Raw genomic sequence first — 27,271 nt, forward strand, 5'->3', positions numbered from 1 at the left:
GAGAGCAAGGGTGAGACCTTTATGGCGGGGTGGGAGGTTGAGGCAAATAGCCTGGCTGCTGATTACGCCCAGCCAGACAGCCGTGCGATTAGAAGAGCCCAGCGGGACGCGCTGTGCATCCGGGAGGCTTTGAAAGCTAGGTTCCTCAGTGAGCAGGGTAACCTGTGACTATTAAGTTTTGTTTACAGAGAAGCTGAACCTGCCCCCATTTCTTTACCCAGTGAATGTTCACTATCCTCTCCAGTTACATACCCCGTTCCCCCCGTTCCCCCCTTCCAACACACGTTTAAAAATAAAATCACTGAAAATTTGTTAATGAACACCGTTTTCTTTATTACTGTTTTCGCGGTAAAGTGTTGAAACTGGGACGCAGACTGTGGTGGGGAGCGGGTGTAGTGTAGTGATGCAAAGGACGCTTCTAAACTCCAGGAATGACAGGCTCCGCACTGGTGGACTGGTTGTTTCAACGGAGCCTGCCACCCCTCCTGTTCGGGACTCTGTGTGTGGGGGCTATGTGACTTTGTGGCAGGGGGAGGACGGTTACAGATCCCCTGCTGCATGGCTCTGTGATCCAGGATAAGGACCGCTGCATAAGATCTCTAACCGCCCTCCCCCGCCACAAAGACACATAGCCCCCCCCCCCCCCCCCCAAGAACATGAAAACCACCTCCCAGACTGACCAGGGTGCCTAGTGACTGCAATGTGTGTGTGACCTGCTGCTGAACCTGCCCCCGCGTCTGTACCCTGGTAAAGGTGACTGTCCTGTCCAATTACCAACCCCCTTCCCCCCCTTCAAACAGACTCTCCTCAAAAAGAACATGATGGAAACAGTAATTAACAGGAACGTATTTTTTATTAGCAACTACACAGTTAGGGGATGAAACTGGGACGGGGGCTTGGGTGAGGCGGGAAGGAAAGGACTTATCAAATTTTGGGGAATGACAGCCTTCTGGTCCTTGAGCAGTCGGCAGGGGTGGAGTGAGAGTTTTCACGGACTCTGCCGCCCCTCCTTCTTGGTACTTTTGGTGAGGGGGGTATGGGACTTTGTGGCGGGGGAGGGCGGTTAGAGAGAGACTGCAGCGGGGCTCTGTCCTCCTGCCTCCGGTCCTGCAGAACATCCACAAGGCGCCGGAGCGTGTCCGTTTGCTCCCTCATTAGTCCAAGCAGCGTTTGAGTCGCCTGCCGGTCTTCCTGCCGCCACCTCTCCTCCCGTTCAATGTGTGCTCGATGGATTTGGGACATGTTCTCCCTCCACTGGGTCTGCTGGGCTGCCTCAGCTCGGGAGCAGCCCATAAGTTCTGAGAACATGTCGTCCCATGTCCTTTTCTTTCTACGCCTAATCTGCGCCAGCCTCTGGGAGTGTGATGCCAGGGTAGGTCGGGAGACAGTCGCAGCTGTGGGATGGGAAAAAGGGAGTGAATTCCTCAGAAAGATAAATTTTGTTGTGAACAAAGAACATAGTCTTTCCCTGTGAACAAGACCATGCACAGCACCTATCACATGGACAAGGTCGAATTATCGGCCTTCGCATTCAGTGCCTGGGGTCTTGCATTGCAGATCAGAGAAGCGGGGCAGGACAGCGGAATTTGGGTAGCAGGCTGACATGGTAAGCCGTAGACTTGTGGCTGCTTAAAACTTTAATAATCGCACTGGCCTCCTTTCACGGTCAAAGCAATGCTCCTAGCGTTGGCCAGTTCCTGCTGCCAGCAATCCAGCAAGCATGAACTCTGCCCCTGTCCCACCCCCTCGCGGCTGTCCCAGGGAAAGATCCCTGTATGCTGCCCCTCTCCCGCCTCCACCGCGTGGCTGTAAACCGCCGGTTACAATTCTGTAAAGGAACAGGCAAGCAGTCCCAATACTAACATTCCCCTACCTAATTCAAAGCAGGTCACCATGAGCGACATCACTCTTATGAGGATTTCAGAGACCGAGAAAGAACGGCTGCTTCGGGAAAGCCTGCAAAGACCAGGGCCGTATGCCGCCCTGCTCTGCAAGGCAATGATCCCGGAGTACTTGATGATCTCCTGGCGCGGAAACGTTTCCTACTACGGAGGACACAATAAGGCCGCTCTCCCAAGGAACCTCATGCAAAGGCTTTCCAATTACCTCCAGGAGAGCTTCATGGAGATGTCCCATGAGGATTTCAGCTCTATCCCCGGACATATAGACCGAATTTTACTGTAGCTGCACTGGCACGGACTAAACAGTAGAGCGCCTAGGGCAAACCAATCATGATAAACCGGACATTGTTAGATTTTTTTGCAGTAGTTGCACTGCCAAGGACTGAAACGTTAAGCGCCTAGGGCAAACAAATCATGAAAAACCCACTGTTAATATGAATGTTCTGTTCAAAATAAATGTTTACATGTTTAAAACACTTACCGACTGATCCTTCCCCTGATTCTGGGTTAGGGTTAACGCCTGGGGACGGTTGGTAGGGGGTCTCTGTGAGGGTGATGAAGAGATCCTGGCTGTCTGGGAAATCAGCGTTGTAAGCGCTGTCGACTGCCTCGTCCTCCTCATCTCCTTCCTCATCTTCCCCGTCCGCTAACATCTCCGAGGAAGCGGCCGTCGACAATATCTCATCCTCAGAGTCCACGGTCAGTGGTGGGGTAGTGGTGGCAGCCGCACCTAGGATGGAATGCAGTGCCTCATAGAAACGGCATGTCTGGGGCTGGGATCCGGAGCGTCCGTTTGCCTCTTTGGTCTTCTGGTACCCTTGTCTCAGCTCCTTGATTTTCACGCGGCACTGCGTTGCATCCCGGCTGTATCCTCTCTCTCTCATGGCTTTTGAGATCTTCTCGTAGATCTTTGCATTCCGTCTTTTCGATCGCAGCTCGGAAAGCACGGACTCATCGCCCCACACAGCGATCAGATCCAAGACTTCCCGATCAGTCCATGCTGGGGCCCTCTTTCTATTCTGAGATTGCATGGCCATCTCTGCTGGAGAGCTCTGCATCGTTGCCAGTGCTGCTGAGCTCGCCACAATGTCCAAACAGGAAATGAGATTCAAACTGCCCAGACAGGAAAAGGAATTCAAATTTTCCCGGGGCTTTTCCTGTGTGGCTGGTCAGAGCATCCGAGCTCGGACTGCTGTCCAGAGCGTCAACAGAGTGGTGCACTGTGGGATAGCTCCCGGAGCTATTACCGTCGATTTCCATCCACACCTAGCCTAATTCGACATGGCCATGTCGAATTTAGCGCTACTCCCCTCATTGGGGAGGAGTACAGAAGTCGAATTTAAGAGACCTCTATGTCGAACTAAATAGCTTCGTTGTGTGGACGGGTGCAGGGTTAATTCGATTTAACGCTGCTAAATTCGACATAACCTCCTAGCATAAACCAGGCCTAATTGCCAGCCCTACTATCTGGGATCTGAGAATCAACTTGGGTTATATCTGAATATAATTTGTCAGCAAGAAAGATTCTGCACCAGAACTTGTTTAACAATTCAGAGGATAATGACTGACCCAGGGTAAAATCCATTTCTCCCTCCCATTGGCTCTGCAAGACTAATGTCAATATTAAAATCTTATTTTGGCACTAAAGTGGATGCAATATATATTACTGAGGATACAATTTAGTCACAGAGGTCATGGAAGTCATGAATTCTGTGACTTTACCAGGCCTTCTTGACTTCTTTAACTTCACCCTGTTCACTAGGAGGGTGGTGAAGCACTGGAATGGGTTACCTAGGGAGGTGGTGGAATCTCCTTCCTTAGAGGTTTTTAAGGTCAGGCTTGACAAAGCCTTGGCTGGGATGATTTAGTTGGGAATTGGTCCTGCTTTGAGCAGGGGGTTGGACTAGATGACCTCCTGAGGTCCCTTCCAACCCTGATATTCTATGATTCACCCAGGGCTGTGCACCACTCCCCTGCAGCTGGAGCCATGGCTATCTCCTCTGCCCCCATCCACTCGTGTCTGGAGCCAGGGCTGTGCCCCCCACCCCTGTGGCAATGGGGCTCGGGCTGTCAGTCCCCCATGGGGCTCCAGCTGTCATACCACCCCCAGCAGCTGCCCCCCCTCCCCTTCCCTCCCTTCTCCCCCCCCCCCCCCCCGTTATTTTAAGTAAAAGTCACAGAGAGGTCATGGCTCCTGTGAATTTTTGCTTATTGCCCACAACCTGACTGTTATTTTTAGTAAAAGTGACAAAATCTTAACCTTACATATTACGCACAGGAAGAGACCTGTCGAGTAAGAAGATGGCCTTTTTACATAGTTGCCTTTCCGACCATACTCTAAGCAACCCAGTACTGTAGAGCAGGTGGAGAGCCTGCCAGGGTTTTAAAGAACACAATAAGACTTCAGAGAAGCTAAAATTATGCAATTTTGCAATGCCAAACAACAATGGAGATAAAATGCAGCCGTTCAGCACCTGTGTCCACATTGAACCATGTCATCTGGTTGTTCAGATTTAGTATTAGCCATTCTGTAAGGGGATTTTTTTCAACATTTCAGTATATCTCTGTACTGGGTTTTGTATTAAGGTCTTGACTCTGCAAGCATAGTTGTAATTTTTCTTTAGGACTTCAATCTACCATATCCTCCAAATCTCAGGTTTACCTTTTGACTTTAATTTTGTTTAAAATATCAGTTAAGGAGTGAACAGAGAGGTAGTATAGTAGCGTAGTAAGCTTTAAGCTGCCTCAAAGTTATTTTTAATTAAGGAAGCTAAAACATTTAATTCTATCCTTTAGAAGTAATTTTGAGGAATTGTTTGCGCCCTCTGAACTTTGTCTTATTGAATAAGGAAGCTTCTGCCCTGAATTGGACAATCAACGTTTCTTTTTGCTAATCCATAGAGCTGTTCTGCTGTTTTAGTAGGTTTGATCATCCTGCACCTTAGTATTTATTGTGTAGATAGTATCATCAATTCAGCACTCTTACCTTATTTAGTTACATAAGTAGGCTTTGAAGGTTCAGATTTTTATCGGTAAATGTCAGTAAACCTCAATTTCACTATACACACACAAACTGAATATTTCTAGCGATAATAGAAAGTTACAGATAAGCAAAGTAAGAAAAATGCTGCTTGAGAACTGTTTGATTTAAGGAGATTTACTTTGTTTGTTTGTATATGTGATATTGGCAATTTGTATTTTAATGGTAATAAAGCTTTAACTTTTTGAATCTCTACATCTGCTGTCATTAAATAATTGACTGACCACCCCATGCTGCCCTGCGACTGTGGACATTTAAATAGATAAGTAGAAGGAAAAAAAAGTTTAAAACTTGTAATTTTTTGCAACTGTGAAAAATTAAATGGACAAAAAATGCTTAAAAATAAACATCGATATCAGAAGTTGAATTCTGCCAAGCCTGTACAGAACATATATTGAATCTTAGTCTGTCCTCCCTTCGTTCCTTCAAGGAGGAAGGCTTGTCTGTGTTTGTCAGGTGCTTATGTTGCTTGAATAATAATCATTATTACATGCTGAGCTGCTTGTAAATGTGTATTTGTATAGTACTTGCAAACCTAGCATTATTTTTCAATGTGTTTTTCTCCCCCAGGATGTTTTTGAGATGCGCTTTGCTAAAATGCCAGATGAACCTGAAGAACCCATGATTCCAGCCTCCTCTCCAGTAGTGGTGCCACCCCCAACCAAGGTGGCCCCCCCTTCGTCCAGCGATAGCAGCAGTGATAGCTCCTCCGATAGCGATAGCTCATCAGATGATTCTGAGGAAGAACGAGCTCAGCGACTAGCAGAACTCCAGGAACAGGTAATGTGTTCTCCGGGTCTAGGGGCTAGAGTAGGGGGAACTAGGAGTCGGGCATTCTCAACTCTTCTACTGACTTGGGTGACCTTGGGCAATTTGCTTTAGCTCTTTGCCTTAGTTTATCCATCTGTAAAATGAGCTACCGGCTTCCCAGGGGCTGTGAAGCTCAATTGTAAAGTGCTCTGACATCTGTCGTTGAAAGGACTTAATGGGAAAAGTATTAATAAATATCGTGATGTCTTTCAAAACATTTGATTATGTTCTATTTAGTACACATATAATGTTCAAAAAAAATCACAGCAGCACACTATACCATTGCCTTGAGTTAGGTAGCGTCACTTGAATGGATAGAATACAGTTTTGGGCTGGCTCAACTTAAGACTAAAGTGTGGCACCTGAACTTATAAAATGGGGCCTGTAGCCACCACCTCTGATAGGGAGGTGCAGCCCCGAATACAGGCAGTGCTCCATCTGAATCATTGTAGCCTCACAGGCCCTCCTCGTCCATTAAATCATTCATTGTCAATAGCATTTAGTGTCCAACTGGCGCAGAGGAAGTGGGCAGTCTGTTCTTGGCTGAAAGGTGAGGAGAGTAGTAACTTTATAAAAACTTCCTACCCCCTGTCAAGCGGGTCAGGGTGCTTTAAAGTATAATGGGGAAAAAAATCAGTGTACAATAAAAAGCATCTAGAACTGACCCACTTAATATTCAAAGAGATGAAAGCAAGTGAGAGTAGCCAGGCCAGAAAGGAGAAGAAAGGAATGAATATGGGAGTGGAGGTGATGCAGAGCAAAAGTATCTTGATCTTTGTGTGTCTGCCTCTTAGCTTAAAGCAGTGCATGAACAGCTCGCTGCCCTGTCCCAGCCACAGCAGAGCAAACCAAAGAAAAAGGAGAAAGACAAGAAAGAAAAGAAAAAAGAGAAGCACAAAAAGAAGGAAGAAGTAGAGGAGAATAAGAAAAGTAAAACCAAGGAACCACCACTCAAGAAGGCCAAGAAAAATAATAGCAACAGCAGTAACTCAAGGTCAGCTTTGTGTCTGTCGTATCTTGCAGTTTTTGTATTTTACTGCACTGAGGAACAATAGAGAGTTAGAGACAACCTTCTTGCATTCAGGATTACTTCAAACAGTAACCCCTAGTGCCTGTGGTGTAGTGATGGCTCACTCTGGGGTTTCTAGCTTCTGTAAGGGCCTTGGCATTGATAGTATCAGTTCCAGGAACACGTGTTGGTGCAGCCCCCAATCCGTTGTGCCTCAGTGTGACAGTACTTGTTTTCACTCATGCACCCCTGTGCTTCTGGGTCTGGCTTGTGGGGCTGCCATTAGTATCCAGTATGAGATATGATAGAGAATTAATTTTTGTTCCTCTATATATTGTCACTGTGACATTGAATCCCAGATCCTGGAGTTTTTTAGATTTCATCTATCTTCCCCTCCTGGGTGCTGGAGGGATTGGCTTATCAGGGAAAAGGTTATGAGCTAGATATTTACAGTTGGGTAAGTGACAACTCAGCAGAGGTAAAATATCCAAGTATTTCAAGGGCATAACCCCCAGCCAGGGGGAGAAACTATTTACGGTGCAACAAAGCATCATAACTTCGGGTAATGGGATGAAATGAAAGGGGAAAATGTAGTTTGCATATAAGTACAAACTGCTTGCAGTGAGCTTGATTAGGCTGCAAAATTGTCAAAAGTAAGGGATATGAGCCCATTTCTCATCTCCTACCCCCACCCCCCATTTAGGGCATTGAGGCTGGATAAAATACTAGACAATGTACTGTAGAGCTCAGTTGTAAATTCTTCCCAGGGAACTGAACTGACTGTGGCCTAATAGATCTCTTACTTCTCTAATTTCATTGGTAATCCTTTCGCTACATAGGCTGTGCATTCTGTGTTAACGCTGAGGTGCTATGAATCTGGCTGAAGTGTGACCTCTTCAATTAGATACACATCCTTTTTATAACTACAAACCTAGTTTCTCAAAATCAGTGATAGTCTAATTTCTGTATTCTCAGAATAAAACCACAACCCTAGTATATGAAGTCTCTAACAGATCGTTACTTATTCTGAGGACAGTTGTTCTTTTGTTTTGTTTTTTTATGCCTGCTGCTTCTTGCTTCCCCTCCTCTCCCACACGCACATATAGATCAGCAAGTCAGAAATCATAAGAGGGATCCATATATTTAATGCTGAAAAATGAATGTCACCAAGGAGCGCCTATCTATCACGTTCTGTTCTCTCTGCCCTCTTACCCACCCATTCCAATTGTACTCTTAATAGCCTACTGAAAACAAACAACTTTGATCATTTTTAATTAGAGTGTAATGTAATCAATGTTACATTTAAGACATTAATATCAAGCTGCTGCTTTTTAAACTCCTCACGATTTTGGTGTTTCTATAATAATGTTTTATAATTATTCCTAAGTAGTAAGAAGGAGCCTGTGGTGGTGAAGAACAGCAAACCCCCTCCTGTCTACGAGTCTGAGGAGGAGGACAAGTGTAAGCCAATGTCCTATGAGGAAAAGAGGCAGCTGAGCCTGGACATTAATAAACTTCCTGGTGAGAAACTGGGCCGAGTTGTCCATATCATCCAGTCAAGAGAACCCTCGCTTAAAAACTCCAATCCTGATGAGATTGAAATTGACTTTGAGACATTAAAGCCATCCACGTTGCGGGAGTTGGAGAGATATGTAACATCATGTTTACGGAAGAAGAGGAAACCTCAAGGTACCTTTCATCCTCAAAGCAGTTTACTTCACATTCCAGCGATGTAGTGCAAATCTTGTGAGAGAGAGACACACACGCGCGCACACACACAGACACACACATGTAGAGAGAGATGATGCACATACTGTGTATATAGGTATTTATATCCTCATGCCAGGGAAGAGAAGAACTCATTTCAAAACTACTACTTTTCTATCAAAAGATAGATTAATGGCACAACAGCATGTGTGTTAAATCTTACCACTGGACTTTAACTCAATGGCTTGTGATTTAGGGCTCATTTTATCTTAATATCCCTGTACTTTGATCTCTAATGTAAATATTTTCTTCACTCCAAACACTTGATACAAGGGACACATCATACTACCAGCTAAATGGAATATTACATGCTGTTTCAATCTCATGCAAACTTTTCTTGTAAAAACCATTTAGTTTTCTTTTATTGTACAACATTATTTGCTCTGGGCTGCAAACTCACCTTCAGTGTGCCAAAAAAGCCCCAAAGCACCTCTTCTCACTGAAAGAATGCTCTCATGCCAAACTGGGGTGCCATCCTGTGAAACAGTTGGCACATGTATAGGCCTGGATTTTGGATTGTCCCAGGCATGAGACTCACTACACTGGGGCTGCCATCCTGGATTCTTTCCACCAGTTTTTGGAGCTGTTTTTGGACTTTGTTTTAGTTTTTAATATATGGTTAATGCTCAGAAAAGCATTTTAAAGTTGAATAAAGCCTCTTACAGAATCAAAAGTGACTGCGCACGTAGAGGGGAGTTTGCAGAACTCTCCAATATCCCATTCCCATGCTTTTCTTTGTACTGATATATCCGAATAAAACCTTTACGTTTGGAATTCAGCAAGCCATAAGAAGATGTGAAATTGCCCTATGTGCTGCTGGCCTAAGCATCACTTGTAAGCTTATTTTGGTGTTTTGGAAAGAAAAATAGCCTAGAGCTTGAAGTGTAAATGTCAAATGCTGCATATGCATGAAAAGCCTTCTCTAACACAGATTGCAGAAGGATTGGGTCATGTGCAGGATTGAGTATATGCAGTTTTGGACCCATTGTAATTCATTGGGTCAATAGCATTATTTTAAAAAAATACTATGCATTAATTATGGGCCAGTATAATCTAGTCAGTAAATGTGTGTGAACATTTCTAGTACCCTTTCCTTCTAGGGTTAGGACTAGGAACGAACATGGGAACAGGGCAGTGAGTTTGCTTTGCCCAATTGCAATAGTACTTTACTTAGTTAAGCTACTTATGACCCCAACTATAGAGCATCAGCATACAAGCAGCCCTCCATGCAATAGAATTCCTATTACGGGCGTTGTTGATTACAGGAGGACCATACAGCACAAGACTGGATTCTGGGTTATTTTTGTCATCCTTTGACAATATTGTACTATTATCTTGTTGCAGCAGAGAAAGTGGATGTAATTGCTGGTTCCTCTAAAATGAAGGGGTTCTCCTCCTCAGAGTCTGAGAGCACCAGTGAATCCAGCTCCTCCGACAGTGAAGATTCAGAAACAGGTTAGATGCAGCTTATTTAAAGACTCAGTCCTATACCTGTCTTCTGTATAAATAAATATGTTTTCAGTACTGGCTTGGTCTTTAATTTTTTTGTCTTTGTAATTAAAACAGTACACACAGTGTAGATCCTGCATGTTGCAGTTGCCTGTATTGGACCCGACATATGAAACTTGGAAATGGGGGTATGGCATCTTGCACTTCCCAAGATTACAAGATTTTATTGCTTTTCTTCCTTGCTGTGGGAGAGCCAACCTGTAACATATGCCCAGATACTTTCTATCTGGCCAGTGATGTAATTACATATTTTTAAATTACAGTTTGCTCTTGGGGAGTGTAAGTGTTCTCACCAGGAAGACTTCTGCACCAGGGCATTTTGCTGAACAACAGCTGAGGAAATGTGGGTTTATGTATAAAAAATAAAAACAATGGCATGAAACAATTCTCTTCAGGAAAAGTAGGATGAATTTAGTGAGCAGTAATGACTTTGTATAGCTTTTCTATTCTCAGCTGATACGCCCTCAGAATTTGTGATTTAGGCATGTTAAGCTGAGGGTGTTTTTGCACTTCTGAAATAGAGGAAGAACCATACTTTAAGAAACTAAAGTGGCATTCATGTGTGTCGAAGTGAGCAAAGCTGCATAGCTAAGAATTCGAGTTATTCTTTCTCGAACTGCCAGCTCTGTGTGGGTTCTGAAAGTTAAGCTGGGTTCTTTCTGGCACATAAATCACCAGTAATAAAGTTTCTGCAACTTTAACGTAGTTAACTATGTCTGATGAAGATGTATGAGGTAGAAAAGAGTCCTGCTTCCACTTCTATAGCTGGATTGACTCTGAAGTGCAAACAGGAGTAAAAGTAAATAAAAATGCACTTGTAATGTAAGAAATTCTGTGACTGAAGTAATACATTTTCAGGCCTGCCATTGCGTTTGGAGAGGCCTAAGAGCACAGGTGCTGAATGCATACTGCTCTAAAACTTCAAAACAAGCCCCACATGTATGCTAAATAGTCGCCTCTGCTTTTCTGCCCCCCCCTCCGCCCCCAAAATCAGCAGAGATTAGTATTTATAGGAGTTGCTTTGGATGCTTACTGATGACACTTCCTACAAACACTCCGATTTTAAGCCTGTATTTTCTTTGGGGGGAAAAATCTGCACTAAACTGTAGTTAAATATAACACATTTAAGTTGCATTATATTGTCAAGCATATTTTTAAGTTAAATTCAGTTTTTTGAAAGGAACTCCTGACGATAGTTCTTTAGAGGAAATTATATTTAATACTGGTCAAAATATAACTGTCAGTGTTCGCGAATGCTGTCCTCATAGTGTGTGTTAGCGGACGAGAATGTTAGAAGAAAATGGTCTCCTGCTACTAGATAAGTCTTGAGGCAGAGCTGCCACATTTACACTCAAGCCATAGACTGTTGTTGTACAATTGTTGTATTTCAGTGGCTTTATTTGACTAATGCAGACTTAGGCCTGCCAAAGCTTCTGTGAAAAACTTGTTTAGAAATCAAGTTCTCTGGTCTTTCTTGCATGACTCTTTGCTCATTCAGGTCTGAGACACGGGAATGAAAAAAGTATTGTTCCTCTTTGCCCAGAAATTTATTCCCAGTGTGATGCAGTTGTCTGCAAAAGCACAGTTATGGATATCTTGGCCTGGTTTACGAAGTTTTTGTACTACTATTTGGCTATACTACTATAGTTAAATCAGTGCAAAACCTGTATGTAGACAAACCCTAAGATGCCACAATGTGGTAAAAACAGAACGTACGTTCTCATCTGTCTTTTTCCATGGCAAGTGTGCATGATCCAGACAAAACCATTTCTAAGTTAAATGTTTTTCATAATCTTCCTGAGAATGAGGCAGTGGAACCTGATTCATTTGATTGGGTGGATATGAGTGAAATTGAGCTTCACTTGCTCATTGTCCTGTAATTGACCTCTTGGATTGTGATTGGCTTAGGGAGCAGACCTCTTCTGTTCTTCTGCCATAGAGCACTTTATCCTTAAGAATGAATTGCTTTATAGTTTTTGTATTTTGAGTAAGCTGTCACTAGGCAGAGCTAATTAAAACCTTGGCTCTTTATAAGTTTTATGTGGTGTATGGTATGGAAATCTGTAAGATGACAGTTTGCTCAACTTTGCAACATAACAGTCACATTAGTGCCTCCAGTGTACTCCACTGTGTACCATAACTGCACTTCCTTGGGGGAGTTCTAAACGTGACTGAACTTTTTTTCTCTAATGTTCTCTGTTCCATAAAACTATAAGAACTGACTGTAAAACTGCTCTTCCCAAAACATATCCATATCTCCTAGTCTGATTCCATCTTGACAGTCTTGGGATGACAGGGCCAGTGTTTTCAAAACTGGCCTCTTAGTTTTGGTTGCCTCTGTTTTTGGGTGTCCATTTTGGACTTGATTATCACAGGTGCTGAGGTGCCCCCACTACCCCCCCACCCAGCTCTTTAACTTGAATTGGCGCCCCAATAGGTGCCCAGTATCTCTGAAAATCGTGGCCAGGGTGTCCCATGTTGGCTACTGGAAATCAGATGTTTTTGAAAATGTTGGCATTAAGTGATTTAGTGCTATCATTAGAGCCATTGGACAGCACTCTGCCTCTAGGTATAGTGCAATGTGTGTGGTATGTGAGCCTTCTTTCCCTTCAAATTTATTTTGAAATTGCAAATGTTCCTTGGGATGCAATTTTTGGTTTTGTTTTAGCTTGTTGGCTCTTATCTTTCACTTTCTGTTCCAAAATTAATCATATAATATGTTTATAATTCTCTCAGTTTAAACATTGTTTTTAAAAACCAGCAACCCTGAATGCAGTTTGTATTCTTTATCAAGCTTTCTGCCACATAATAAAGCTACAGTCACCAGATTTTTTTTTAGTAGTCTTTGAATATGTACAAATGAATATACTTGTTTTGATAATACTTTGTTACCAAAAAAAGAAACTAAATTTTTCTGGTCTAGAATATTTACAGTGATGTTTGTTTTGCTAAATCTTTCTCCTGCTTTTCTGATTAAATATAGGGGCCCTTCTTGACCCTGTACTGCAGGATAGTAACGTAATTATTAACATATAGAATACTGTTTCCCATGAACTGAAATGTAATTGTTTAAACATTTTAGAATTGTATATTTGACACCTTATGTAACTAATGTATTGTTAGTTCACAATACCCTTTACTGTAACAGCCCTGTCGTTGGCCATCCTTTGAGCTTCTCTCTCTGTAATGTTTAAATGAGCAATATGATTCTGGAGAAGTTGCAAAATATATATCCTGATAGGAGACTCTTGGAAACACCTGCACTGGTGAAGTGGAAAATTAGATTTAAAATCTTACTGATAATCTTTGCACTTCAATTTGTAATAAGATCTGGCTTCTTATGCTCCTCTTTTATAATAACTTGGTTTCTGTTTTTCCTTTTTTTTACCCACTGAGCTGCTGTTTGGTGGGTGTACTTGGTGTTTTGTGCAATAGATATATGTAGTTTTAAATCATCTAAAAATCTTAATACTATAATTGTAAGTTATTTTATCTTGGTTTGGTTTATCATAAAGCACTTTGATACATGTAAAAATACACACCAGTTAATTCTATAATATATAAGAAAAAATAGGTACACATTATATAACTAGTTATACTGAAATTACACTTCTGCTCCAATCTCCTGCAGTTCACTCTCCGTAGTCACTAAAGACAGGTTTTAATGCACTAGTACAGTGCTCTCTTACAGCTGCCTGACTCATCTCTGTAGTCCAGATTTCTGAAAAGCTACTTACATTCTGGGTTGATTTTGCTCCACTCACTTTAATCCACCTGTTGTTGCTAATCCTTAATCTAGAATTTAAAACAGAATTTATAAAGCATTCTTGTTAATAATCATGAGTACTATACTTACATTGAAAATCAGCCCTGGAAGATTTAATACCTTGAAGATTGATATTAGTAGAGAAAACAAATTACTGGAGGATATTTTGCAGGAAATTGGACCAGGGGAACAGAATGGTCCCTTAGTTTTATAATCTATGAAAACAGAGGTACAGGATTAAAGGATTAGTGCAGTTTAATTTTAGTTGTGTTTTGATAGTATCTTTATGAATTGTAATGAGATTATTCATCCTGGAAACACCTACTTGTGATATAGACTAAACATGACCATCAAGTTAGCTGGTAACTTTCTTACCTCCTGACTTTCTATGCAAGTACCGTGAAATTTCGAATAGATTTCATTGCCTCTTTCAGTTATGGTTTTTGTATCTTCAGCCTTAGGTGAGGTTGCATGTAAGTAACCTTTTTTCTACAGAATACAAATAGTTTTGTAAGCATATCTGTTCTTTTGATCTTAATCATTCAGTCATGAATGATCAGGCTATAATATACAGTGGTGCATCTTTATGGCAGAGAGTGTCTAGAGCTCACAGAACACACAAATATACGTTAATAAGTCAGAAATTATCTTTAGAGGTGCAGTGCTGGGTCTTTCTGGCTTGAGTATCCTCTTACCTCTTTAGTGAAGCAAAAGAGCTCAGTTTTATTCATACTGGGGGGAGGAAGGGAATGTGGGAGGCAATACTTGTGGTGAACTCGGTCTCCATGTTTCATAGCTATTGTTTCATGTTTCATAGTTTTAATGAATGAAGTAATATTGTGATGTTATACCTCATCTAAAGATCTCGAGTATTATTTTGTGTTCATGCCTTAGCTAGCAAGCCTGAGATGACTCCTGAAAAGCCTCAAAGACCATTGATATGTAGAAACCATTCTACTAAAATTATTTCCATGGTAACAAACACTAAAATTAAGGTTTCAACTTGACTTGTGTCAGCTTTCTCGCAAATTTTGCTTTTGTTCTGAAACTTCCTATGCTGTAGCTCAGCTCAGAGGTAAACTTTTGGGTTGAACATTTTGAGTCAACTCCAATTCAGCTGTGAGTTGTGCAAAAGAAAGATACTTTTTCTGTGTTTGTAATATGTATTTTTATGCATGGATTAAATGGCTGACCTTTCAAACTTCAGACCCTGATAAATTGTAATCTGTTCCTTAATAGAGTTTCCTGTTTCCTTATGAATCTGAGGGGGGAAAACACTTCCCTCCTCAACAGTACTTCACCCATTTGAATTTAATTGGCTTCTGTTTTGTCTTTATCAGGCATCAGGTAGCTTTTTAGTCATGTTTGACAGCCCTGCCCTTCTCAACAATCAAACTCCTTAACAACGTCGATATACTGTGGTGACTGAGAAACTTAAGAGAATGGGGGCATCTAGATTTGGTGTGGGGGGGTCCTCTATGCAGAAACTTCCTCTCATCCTCTTTTTCTCACATGGGTGGGGAGTCTCTACCAATTCAGATTTAGTGGGCTTAATGCCCAAAGTTCCTGATCATCTGGCACCTAGGAAATGTAGATGAACTAGGATATTCTACCCTAGTGTCCTGCATTCAGGATGTAGTTTGAATGGTGCATCTGAGGAGGCATTCCTATCCACACATAGTGATTTGTGAACAGAATGCCAGGTGTCAGATTGGCAGAGCTTGTACACAGCAGCTGACCTGCCTACTAATTCAGGAGGCCACCATTCCCCTCATACAGTTGTACCTTCAATAGCTCATATGGCTCTATATGAATAAACTTACTTTGCTAAACTCCTAGAGGTGATTTGGCCCTTGGGTTCTGAAATAGGAAACTTGATTCCCTGTAGTCTTAACTTAGGCCTTGGCTACACTTGCAGCTGTACAGCGCTGTGAGGTAAACCTGTCTTCGTACAGCTGAGTAGGGAAAAGCGCTGCAGTCTGTCCACACTGACAGCTGCCAGCTCAGTGGTGTGGCCACACTTGCAACATTTGCAGCTGTGTTGGGAGCGGTGCATTATGGGCAGCTATCCCAGCATTCATGTGGCTGCAACGTGCTTTTCAAAAGGGGGGGTGGGGTGGATTGTGACAGGGAGTGTGGGGGGAGAGAGAGTGCTTTTTGGAACGTGTCAGCTCTCTATTTTGCAAGTTCCGAACTCCCGGCCCCCTGCTCATTCATTTACTCACTGAAAGCAAGCTGCAAACTATTTGCTTTTCTCTGTGGTATGAGCTTTGAAACCGGCACTTCCGCATTCCTGCAGCCGGTCACAACAATGGAGAGGACTGACCACTTGACAAGGTGATTAGTACAGCCCTGCAAGCGTTTACACTCACACCCCTGAGTCGTAGCCACCTCCGCTGCAGCTGCAGCTGTTATTCCTCTCGGAGATGTGGAGTACCTGCAGCGGTGTACCCAGGGAGATACAGCGCTGTAAGTGCCCTGCCAGTGTGGACGGGGAGTGAGTTACAGCGCTGGGGGAGGCTTTACAGCGCTGTAACTTGCAAGTGTAGCCAAGGCCTTACTGTGCAGATAATGTTTCGAAGTGCTCACTACCTCCTATCTGTTGTAGCTCCTCCCTGGGAAACACCAAATGGGGGAAGAAAAAATAAGAGATTAATTTTCTCTCAGTAGAATCTAGAATTAACTTTGTATTAATCACCAAGGACACTCCTAATAGCATCAGTAGGACCCTACCAAATTCAGGGTCCATTTTGGTCAATTTCACGATCATAGGATTTTTAAAATAATAAATTTCATTATTTCAGGTATTTAAATCTGAAATTTTATGATGATGTAATTGTAGAGGTCCTGACCCAAAAAGGGGTGGGGGGTTGCAAGGTTATTGTAGGGGGGATTGTGGTACTGATGCCCTTACTTCTGCGCTGCTGCTGGCGGTGGCGCTGCCTTCAGAGCTGGGTAGCTGGAGAGCAGCGGCTTCTGGCCGGGAGTCCAGTTCTGAAGGCAGAGCCACCGCCAGCAACAGCACAGAGGTAAGGATGGCATGGTATGGTATTGCCACCCTTCTTTGTGCTGCTGCTGGCAGGGCACTGCCTTCAAAGCTGGGCGTCCGGCCAACAGCCACTGCTCTCCAGCCACTCAGCTCTGAAGGCAGCGCAGAAGTAAGGGTGGCAGTACTATGAATCCCCTAAAATAATCTTGACACCCCCCTCCCCCCCCGCAGCTCCCTTTTGGGTCAGGACCCCCAATTTGAGAAAAGCTCGTCTCCCCTGTGAAATCTGTATACTATAGGGTAAAAGCACACAAAAGATCAGATTTCACAGGGGGAGACCAGATTTCACGGTCCATGACAACTTTTTTCGTGGCCATAAATTTGGTAGGGCCCTAAGCATCAGTAAAGGGGCTTTGCAGAAGAGCACTGCTATATCTATGGTCCTGCAAACCACTTGAGTAGTTACTCGGAGAACTGTGCAGTTGGGGAGTTGACTATTGAAATTCAACTGTCAAGGCTCTATGACTGATCAAATTTGCACCCTTACTGTTCTGATAACTGTATAAAATTTGGCTTAATATTCTATTTTAATGTGGTGAATTTTAATAGAAACTCTTTTGTTGGGAGTTTGGGTATGGAATATTCTTCTCTTTATTCTTTTCACTGGGGATGTTCATTTTTTAAAACATAGTTTCCATATTTTCTAATGAGACGTCAGGAAAAGTGCTTTGCTTTGGTTTTGAGCCCACTGAAGAATTACCATCTTGATACACCACTCCTTGTCAGTTTACAACATGCTGATTCTGGTTGCATCTGAATTGAGGGAGGAGAACTAATTAATATTTGTAAAGCACCATACAGAGCTTCAAAGTCCACTAGGCACCTGCACTTGAGTGTAATCCTATTTTAAGAAACTATTCACTTGCATAACTGATTGCAGGATCCAGGCCTTAGTGTGTTTATGTACTGTGATACATAGAAAAGCTAAGTACTATTTTTAATCACTGTTCTTTTGCCCTGTTAAGATTAGGGTTGTTGGGTTTTTTCTTCAAAACCCTAGTGTTTTTTAATGTAATAATTTGACAAATATCGCATCAGCATTTTTCTACTAAGGTGATAGTTCCATTAGAAATTCAATAAACTGATATGCCAGCACATTAGAATATAGGTATCCCTTTTTCTGTAGCTAGATATACATCTTATCCAAGACCAATTTGAACCTTGGGCTTTAGTGCTCTTGCTACTGCTAACAACTTTCTTTAGCCACATTTTTTAGGAAACCCTTCTGCCTTACATGACTGTGTCAGTGGCATAGAAGCCACAATGAGTTGATCTGCTCTCCCTGCACAACAGGGGAAGGGAAGCAATTAGATTTTATTGTCTTCCAGCAAAATGCCAAGAAAGCACCACAACACAGTCTGGAAACCATGAGTCACTTATACACAGTATTCACATTTTGAGCTCATCTCTAATACCAGGGTAGTATGGAGGTTCTCTGTGCTATCAAGGGAAGTTTATTTTATAACCAAAACTATTTTGTAAAGTTTTTACTTGCAGTCTCTTAGCATTGTTAAAATGTTTTCTCCAAATCACATGATTGTTCCTGTTGTATTTTATTTTTCTATAAACTGCTGGGAACTGGGATTGATTTTTACTGGAATGTATAACTGCATGTTACTAGCAAAACTGTAATCCTAGAAAGTAAGAATGCATTTGACAATGAATGGACTGTCATTGCCATTTTGATTCAGATTCCTTTTAAGGCACTTCAATTAGCATTTATCATCTACAAATAATTACTTTATACAAATCTGTTTATTTTTATATTTTTATCTGCATGCTTTTTGATTTAACAGTAATGTAACCACAATCTTTTTTAAAACAAGCTGTATAGTTTTTTTATATTTTTGTTTTTAAATAAAAATAAATAAAGTGTTTGGTTTGCTACAGAAAATGTACCTTTTGTATAATGGAATTGCAGTTTTAAGAAGTCATTTCAAAATGGAAAGAATATTTTTACCAAGTGTATAATTGTATACTATTATATTGAGTATTTCACCTTCCTCAGTGAAAGTGTGGGGAAGTAACTAATTAATAATTGGAAAAACTTGTGAGAGTGGGGAAGATACCCTAGAACCTTCCAGAGAGGAAAGCTATTTGATAGAATAAGTTAATTGTAAGCAAAGGCTTCACTTACTGGAAACTGGGCTCTGATCTTAGTGTTTCTACTCTGAAAAGTGACTTTGTGAGAATGGCATCGTGGAATCCCATATTTATTGTGTCTTGAGGATTTCTGTGTCAGATGTGCTGTGTGCACAAGTAGAAATTTTTTTCTAACTACCAGCCTTGAAATCTCAACCTGGGCTCTAAGAGCCAAAGCTTAGTTGAAATGCAGTATGAAGAGAACCATCATAATGGTTCTGTGAACCAGATTTAGTTCATGCGGAGCCCTTGGTGCCTTTCATGGACTTCCATAGGTGTAACACTGATTTGGAACTTAATAAGCAATTTTGTAGATACACAAGATGGAATAGAATCAGCAGCTCAGTCAGTCTTGGCTGTGTTGGCTCTGCAGGGTTAATAAGAATAAAAAGCAGCAAAATTTTATCTCTAAAATAGCTGATGTGACTATTCAGAGTAAAACTGAAAAGTGATTTTCTGGGCCACGTTTTATAACATTGTCTTTTGTTTGCCTGTTCTTGCATTTCTGGAGACCTCCTGGTTAGTTAAATGGCCAGAAGGTTAGTGTACTGTGGCTGGCTGGAGTGGAGCGGAGTGGAGCTGTGTCCATAGCTTCTTTAGTCCCACGGAATCACACCCGTGAGTCTAATATTAAACAGAACTGCTGATCCAAACAAACCAGGAGATGCACAACCGTTTGCTCAGAGCAATATAAAGTGAATGGGGCTTCTTGTCAATCCAGACCAAACCATTTTCTCTTATCTGTGTGCAGAGCATGGTCCAGTATCTTGGCTAAACATGTGATAGTTTGTCAATAATTCAGTTTAAACTAAAGACAATATCATTACAAGAAATATGCACACCAGTAAGCAAACGTGCCGCTTCTGAGGAGCTTGGTTAGAAGCTAGCCATCACACCTCTGAGGAATATAGGAGTGAGAGCAAACACCTGTACAAAGAAGCAACTAGGTCAGAGTGACACCACTTGGTACCTTTTTAACTGCTTTTCAGGGTTGATACTTGCACACAGCCTTATAACATGTCTGATAGTCCCTCTTTTTCACACCTTTACTATTGCAAAACACACACATGTTGATCAGCTGCATGGAAACCATGAAGCTAGGGGGTCTCTGACATAAAGTACAAATGAGAAATGTTATATATTAAACATGGCATTTTTGGCTGACTCCTGAAACTGGGGACTGTCTATGTATAATCTCCCATTTCCAGTCCCATTCACATAGGAGTGACACTGGCTTAATTGCCTTTTCGCTGATAATGTTTACTAGTGCAACTTCCTTGTGTACTTATGCAGCGAATCTGCAACTTGTCGAGAGGAATTCTCTCAAATCCCATTGATTTGCAAAGATCAAATATTTCATAGTTTTCCTTGTCTCTTCCCCTCAAGTGGTGGTGTCCTTTTACAAAACTCCTCCTTTCCTGGAACCCCCCACATTTGTTTGTATCCCATCCTTTGATTTCTTCCCATTGGTATTTTTTCTTCTGAATAAATGGAACATGACAGAAATATTGGTTCCTTCAGTAACTTTTTTTCCCCAGCCACACAGCTTATTCAGTTTCCTCCTAGTTTGGTATGCATGGTAGGAAGTTTCTTGTGATGCAGACAAGGTAAAAGTGGATCAGCAAGTAGAATGTTTATAGCAAAGTGAATCAGGTTCTGTTTGCTATATATATTACACTTGCATCAGATAAGAATGTGGCAGTTACAGGCTCCAAAGCACATTTGCAAACCCCTCACATAGTGTATGGCTCACAGTAAAGCAGACCAGTCTCTTAGATACTTAACTGTTACAGAGACTGACATCTGTCATTTTGATGACTTTTCTGTAAATTTGATTTTAGTTTACTGATTAGTATGGGGCTTCTATTTTCTGCCCTCAGTCATAGAGTAGGAACTCAGAAAAGACCTCAGTGAATAGTTGTAAAACATGATTTTCCTGAAGACCTACATGTTGCTGTGTTTCTTTCTTGCCTTTCAGTGGCTCAGTGGTGACTCTTCAGTTGATTGGTGTGGTGTTCCTGTGATTAATTCTCTCTCAGCCTCTCTCTCGGTTACCTGGGTTTTTGACTCAGATGGGGAAAGTCTATGTGGGGCAAGTCACTTAATAGCAGAAAACATCAACCACTCTCTCTTTCTCCTTTGTGCAAAGTAACGTCAAAGTGGCTGGTTACAATGGCTTTGTATATTTAAGTCAAAATCTACTCTTTTAAACAAGTCTGCAAGCAGATTAACCATAATCATTTTTCAATTTTAGTCCAGTGGAAAATGCACTGGACTGGGATCCAGTTTTCAGCTCTACCATGTACAGTTTCAAGAGAGACGTTAAACCTCCCATGTTTTAGATTCCCCATCTGTAAAATGGGAATGATGATACTTGGCCCCATTTGTAAAACGGTTGGAGAGCCTCGGAGGAAAAGTGCAAAGGATTGTTTATTTTTTGTTCCATCCACTTCTGTATGGATGTTTAGCACATGAGCTTTAATGCATGTAATTTACTGAGGTTTTATTGGCTCTTTGAAATGTCTTCTGCTGGGTCAAGGCCTAGTTAAGTAATTATTCGTACCAAGTTAGACTGGCAAAGTGTCAGATTTGTACAGTAGTCCTCAAATGACTAGTGGCCCCAACCAATGGTGTTGATGCTTCATCTCCCAATACTGCAATGAGGATCTCTGCTACCCACCTTCCATTTACTCTTGGACATGTTCTGACCTGCAGCTGAGCTTGGGCTGTTCCTAGTGGTCACGAAAACAGCCTGAACCATGGAAAATGTGAACAGTTGAATGCGAGTCTGTCAACACACTTGAGGTCTTGCTCTGGTAAAATGAGATCACTTCCTGAAAAGCGTAGGGAATCCCTGTAATGATAGACCCTGGTGGCTGCAGGGACCACCAGGAGTTCTTTAATTGTGCTGGATTTACCTTCTACCACAGGGAAACTCATAATGAGAGACACACATGAAGGAAGCATGATATACATAGGAAGGGGGTCTGAATACTTACTAGATCATCTTACATTTTGCTACAAAATGGTTTGACTTTGTGTTGGCCTTGCAAAATTATGAAAATTTCATAGATTCCAAGGCCGGAAGGTACAAAAGTGATTATCTAGTCTGGCTTCAATTTACCAGCCTAAGTACAAATTCTACCATATTTGCCTGTCCCCTCCCATGAGGATTCACGGTGGTGAAAATAGGAATACTTTACTTACCGATTTAAAAAAAAAACAAAAACACCTGGGGCATGAATGGGCCACTAGAATTTTGCCAAGGCTGTTTTAAACCCATGTTCAGGGGTAGTGCTTGAGTCTTAACCCCACACCACTGGGCGTGCCAAATAATGATGAAGTAGAACATGTTCAAGCAAGGGAATTGATTCAGGTGTTTGGCTGGAATTCTCCAGGGGAGGAAATTTAAGCCAGATGGTCAATATTGTGCCTTTCATTGTTGTTGATTTAATAAACTCTGATGTAAGCTGCAAAGGAAGTCTTGGGAAGCTCTAATATATAACAAATTTTCACCAATGGAGAGAGGCTGACTGGTAGTGAAAGCTGCTGAAAGTCCCAGACAGTTTTGTTTTAGGGTGGAGAAGAAAGTTTCTTCTGTTTGACTCCCAGTATGACCTCTGATAGAAAGCGGTGAGTTTAAGCCCTCTTCTTGTTTAAACAGCAAGAGGCCCTTGGATGCAAACTCTTAACAATTCTCCAGTGTGAGAGGAAGGATGGCTTTCTGTGTTGCATCTGTTCTATCATGGCTGCTGTCTATTTATTTTCTCTTCTCCATCACTGACATTGTAATGTTCAAATAAGTGCTCTTGAGCTAACTAATGAGCTGTGAAAACACTTGCTTCACAGCCAGCTCTCTGCAGCCCTGTCAGGTTGTATCTCCAATAGGCTATTTGAAAGATTTTTCTATCATTCCAGCTCCACCAATGGTAGCAATGGAAGTATTTTCAGTAGACCACTGGCATTTTTACCACCGTTATCTAACACTGGTCAGCATGGGTATAGAAGACACCATGACACAAATTCTGGCAGCTCCCTGAGTCCTATCCACACCAACTCCCACTTTGGTTACCACCGGTGGCACTGCACTGGTGAGAGATTTCCAAGAAACTCTAATATAGGCAAGGGCTAACCAATTCTTATAATCTGTCACTTTGGTGTCCCAAAGGCCTGTGGCCGAAGAATTAGTGTTGGTCAAAGTCTTGAAGAAATTTCTTTGTAAATCATTGTAGTTGATGTTTTGAAAGTTCTGATCCTTCCTGGTTTTGTGAAGGAACAAAGATGTAGCCAAGGAAACTGAATTTCTTTCCTCAGGACTCTGTAGTAAGTTGCAAAGGTAAAATCAGGGAAAAGCTGCCTGTTTTTGTGTCTGAAAATGTGTTCTTCGTGAGTGCTTCAGAGAGAGCAGTTTGCAGTGAGCACCAAAACTTCGCTACTCTTCCTGTGATTTAAGTGTTGTACTTGTAACTGAGATCAGTAATATTAGTTGCTCCCATATTTGTGTCAGTGATTCCTGGAAGAGCAGCACGTGGATGCTAACCCTTTTATTATCCCTTCTTCCTTTCTCCACAGAAATGGCACCAAAATTGAAGAAGAAAGGGCACTCTGGGAGAGAGCAAAAAAAGGTGAGTTTTGGAGAAGCCTCCCTCCTGGAGCCATGAGAGAATTCCTATGAATTAGCGTCCTCAGTATACATTGACCGCCGAATCATCAGAGAGGTTGGGCTGGGCCGGGCACACAGGCTGTTAAAACAATACTCTTATTTAGATCTCCCTTTTAGATCAGGAGCTTATAGTCAACCACAGGCTCAGTCCCTCCATTATTGATGTCTGGAATTGTTCTGAGCTGCCTCCCTGCATACCAGATGACACAAGGCTGGAAACTTAAATGAGGTGGTGTTCTGCTGATCTCATGAGTTTTTGTCTTCCCTAGCATCACCACCACCACCATCAGCAGGTGCAGCAGCAGCAGATGCAACCACTGCCTCCACAGCCTGTCCCTCAACAAGCACCGCCTCCGATGAAGTCTTCTCCCCCTCCTTTCGTACCTGCACAGGTCCCCATCATGGAGCATCCGCTCCCAGGGAACATGTTTGACACTATCACACATTTCACCCAGCCCATCATGCATCTTCCTCAGCCAGAGATGCCACCCCATCTCCCCCAGCAACCTGAGCATAGCACTCCTCCTCACTTGAACCAACATGCGGTAGTCTCTCCTCCAGGTAAGCACTTAATGGGCAATGCTGTGTGTCTAAAGCTGTAGCCCTTTCTTCTTCTTGGAGTAGATGCAGCCATGTATTCCATGTAGGTGTGTGTCTCCCCAGCACACCAGAACAGGAGAAATTTGCCCAGCAGTACCTGTAGAGGGGTGGCACTCGCACCTTGTGGTTATAGTCCTGGCTACATGAGGCAGTGCTGTCCTGACCCTTCCTCAGTTCCTTCTTACCGCCCATGACTGGAGTCGGAGCTTTGTGTGGTCTCAACCTCTCAACTAATTTAGTTTTTTCTCTTGTATATAGTTAGTAGTACTCTTAATGTTAGAGTAGTTTGTGTTACCAGTCTGTTTCCGCAGTGATGCCCTCCTGGGGTTTAAACATTGTCTTTCATGTGGGGAAGCGATCCCCGGTAGCAAGGCCCATGTCAAGAAGCATTGCGCAATCTGCCGATCAGTTTTTAAGAAACTGACTCAAGTGGCTCGGGACCTTCGCCTAAAGAAGCGCCTGCTCGAACAGGCCATGCGGCCTGCTTTGGTTCCAAGGCCCTCAGAGGGTCAGAGGTTGCCCTTGGGCTCCAACAGCACTGCCACTTCACATTCTGGAGCAGGTACTTCAATAGGGGCTCTTCCCTGTTGACTGTGCCGAGGAGACGGTCTCATAAGACCAATCATAGAATATCAGGGTTGGAAGGGACCTCAGGAGGTCATCTAGTCCAACCCCCTGCTCAAAGCAGGACCTAATGCCCAACTAAATCATCCCAGCCAAGGCTTTGTCAAGCCTGACCTTAAAATCCTCTAAGGAAGGAGATTCCACCACCTCCTTAGGTAACCCGTTCCAGAGCTGCTTCACCCTCCTAGTGAAAAAGTTTTTCCTAAGATCCAACCTAAGCCTCCCCCACTGTAACTTGAGACCATTACTCCTTGTTCTGTCATCTGGTACCACTGAGAACAGTCTAGATCCATCTCTTTGGAACCCCCTTTCAGGTAGTTGAAAGCAGCTATCAAATCCCTCCTCATTCTTCTCTTCTGCAGACTAAATAATCCCAGCTCTCTCAGCCTCTCCTCATAAAGCATGTGCTCCAGCCCCCTAATCATTTTTGTTGCCCTCCGCTGGATTCTTTCCAGTTTTTCCACATCCTCCTTGTTGTGTGGGGCCCAAAACGACATAGTACTCCAGATGAGGCCTCACTAATGCCGAATAGAGGGGAATGATCACGTCCCTCGATCTGGTGGCAATGCTCCTACTTATACAGCCCAAAATGCCGTTAGCCTTCTTGGCAACAAGGGCACACTGTTGACTCATATACAGCTTCTCATCCACCGTAACCCCTAGGTCCTTTTCTGCAGAACTGCTGCCTAGCCACTCTGTCCCTAGTCTGTAGCAGTGCATGGGATTGTTCTTTACTAAGTGCAGGACTCTGCACTTGTCCTTGTTGAACCTCATCAGATTTCTTTTGGCCCAATCCTCTAATTTGACTAGGTCCTTCAGTATCCTATCCCTACCCTCCAGCGTATCTACCACTCCTCCCAATTTAGTGTCATCTGCAAACTTGCTGAGGGTGCAATCCACACCATCCTCCAGATCATTAATGAAGATATTGAACAAAACCGGCCCCAGGACCGACCCTTGGGGCACTCTGCTTGATACCAGCTGCCAACTAGACATGGAGCCATTGATCACTACCCGTTGAGTCCGACGATCTAGCCAGCTTTCTATCCACCTAATAGTCCATTCATCCAGCCCATACTTCTTTAACTTGCTGGCAAGAATACTGTTGGAGACAGTGTCAAAAGATTTGCTAAAGTCAAGGAATAACATGTTCACTGCTTTCCCCTAATCCACAGAGCCAGTTATCTCTTCATAGAAGGCAATTAGGTTTGTCAGGCATGACTTGCCCTTGGTGAATCCATGCTGACTGTTCCTGATCACTTTCCTCTCCTTGAAGTGCTTCAAAATTGATTCCTTGAGGACCTGCTCCATGATTTTTCCAGGGACTAAGGTAAGGCTGACTGGCCTGTAGTTCCCCGGATCCTCCTCCTTCCCTTTTTTTAAAGATGGGCACTACATTAGCTTTTTTCCAGTCATTCGGGACCTCCCCCGATTGCCATGAGTTTTCAAAGATAATGGCCAATGGCTCTGCAATCACATCCGCCAATAGGGACTGCTCCAGGTTTTGTGGTGACTCTTCCACCTCCCCCAGGAAAAGCATGGAACAGCATGGAGCTGGTGCTTCTAACCGTTCCCCGGTACCTAGTAGGGAGGTGAGAAACCCTTTACCGTTGACTTTGGTTCCAGCCTCTGGACATCCATTGAGTCTGGTACTGATGAGGGAGATGCCAGTACCGACTGTTTCTGCGTCGGCAGCATACCAATTAGCTACAGACCTCCTTCTGCCTTTCAGTCCTGACCTCTCCTTTGGTCCAGGACTTTGCCAAGTCTCTGTCAACTGTAGCCCCTTCTATTGAACAAGCTACTGAATCCTTGGGTCTGTTGACACTGCGCCCCAATGTTCCCCTTCCACAAATTGTGGAAATAGGGCTGGTACTCTGATTGGTACGTGGGACCCCGGTACCAGGAACCTCCTCGGCACTGCTGCAGTCGGCACAGCAGATGTTTCCATGGTGGCTTTCACCACTCTTGACGGTGCCATCAGACACTCTGGTACCACTGTTCACTTCGGGACTGACACTGCTTCAAGCACTGGCATGCTTGGTACCAATGGTATTGCTTCCATTGGCAGCTCTGTTTCCTGCCTCATTCTGGACAGTAGACGAGTCAAACATCTACTTGCTCCCTCTGGTTTGGCACTGCCCTTATCTCCGGAATCCTGAGGCTCCTTTGAGTCAGGGTTGTCATCCTCCCACTCTCCATTGCCCGACCAGCATTGAGGGCCACTGATGGACTGTTACATGTAACCGGATTGGCGCACATCTCATGCTCAGGACGGAGGTCCCTGGCCCTGCACCTGTTGGCCACCAGTGCCTTATCCATGTCAGTGGAATCCGTGGGACACTCCTCGGTCGCAGAGGTCCTACTCTTCATCTTGCTCAAAGGCAAGAT

General features: G+C 43.0%; 1 pseudogene; it reads left to right on the plus strand.

The window, feature by feature from the left end:
* Positions 1 to 27,271, plus strand: part of LOC135892053 (bromodomain-containing protein 4-like) — a 146,521-nt pseudogene that overhangs the window by 89,563 nt on the left and 29,687 nt on the right.

Source organism: Emys orbicularis, chromosome 19 (genome assembly GCF_028017835.1).
Source record: "Emys orbicularis isolate rEmyOrb1 chromosome 19, rEmyOrb1.hap1, whole genome shotgun sequence".
Classification (NCBI taxonomy): domain Eukaryota; kingdom Metazoa; phylum Chordata; order Testudines; family Emydidae; genus Emys; species Emys orbicularis.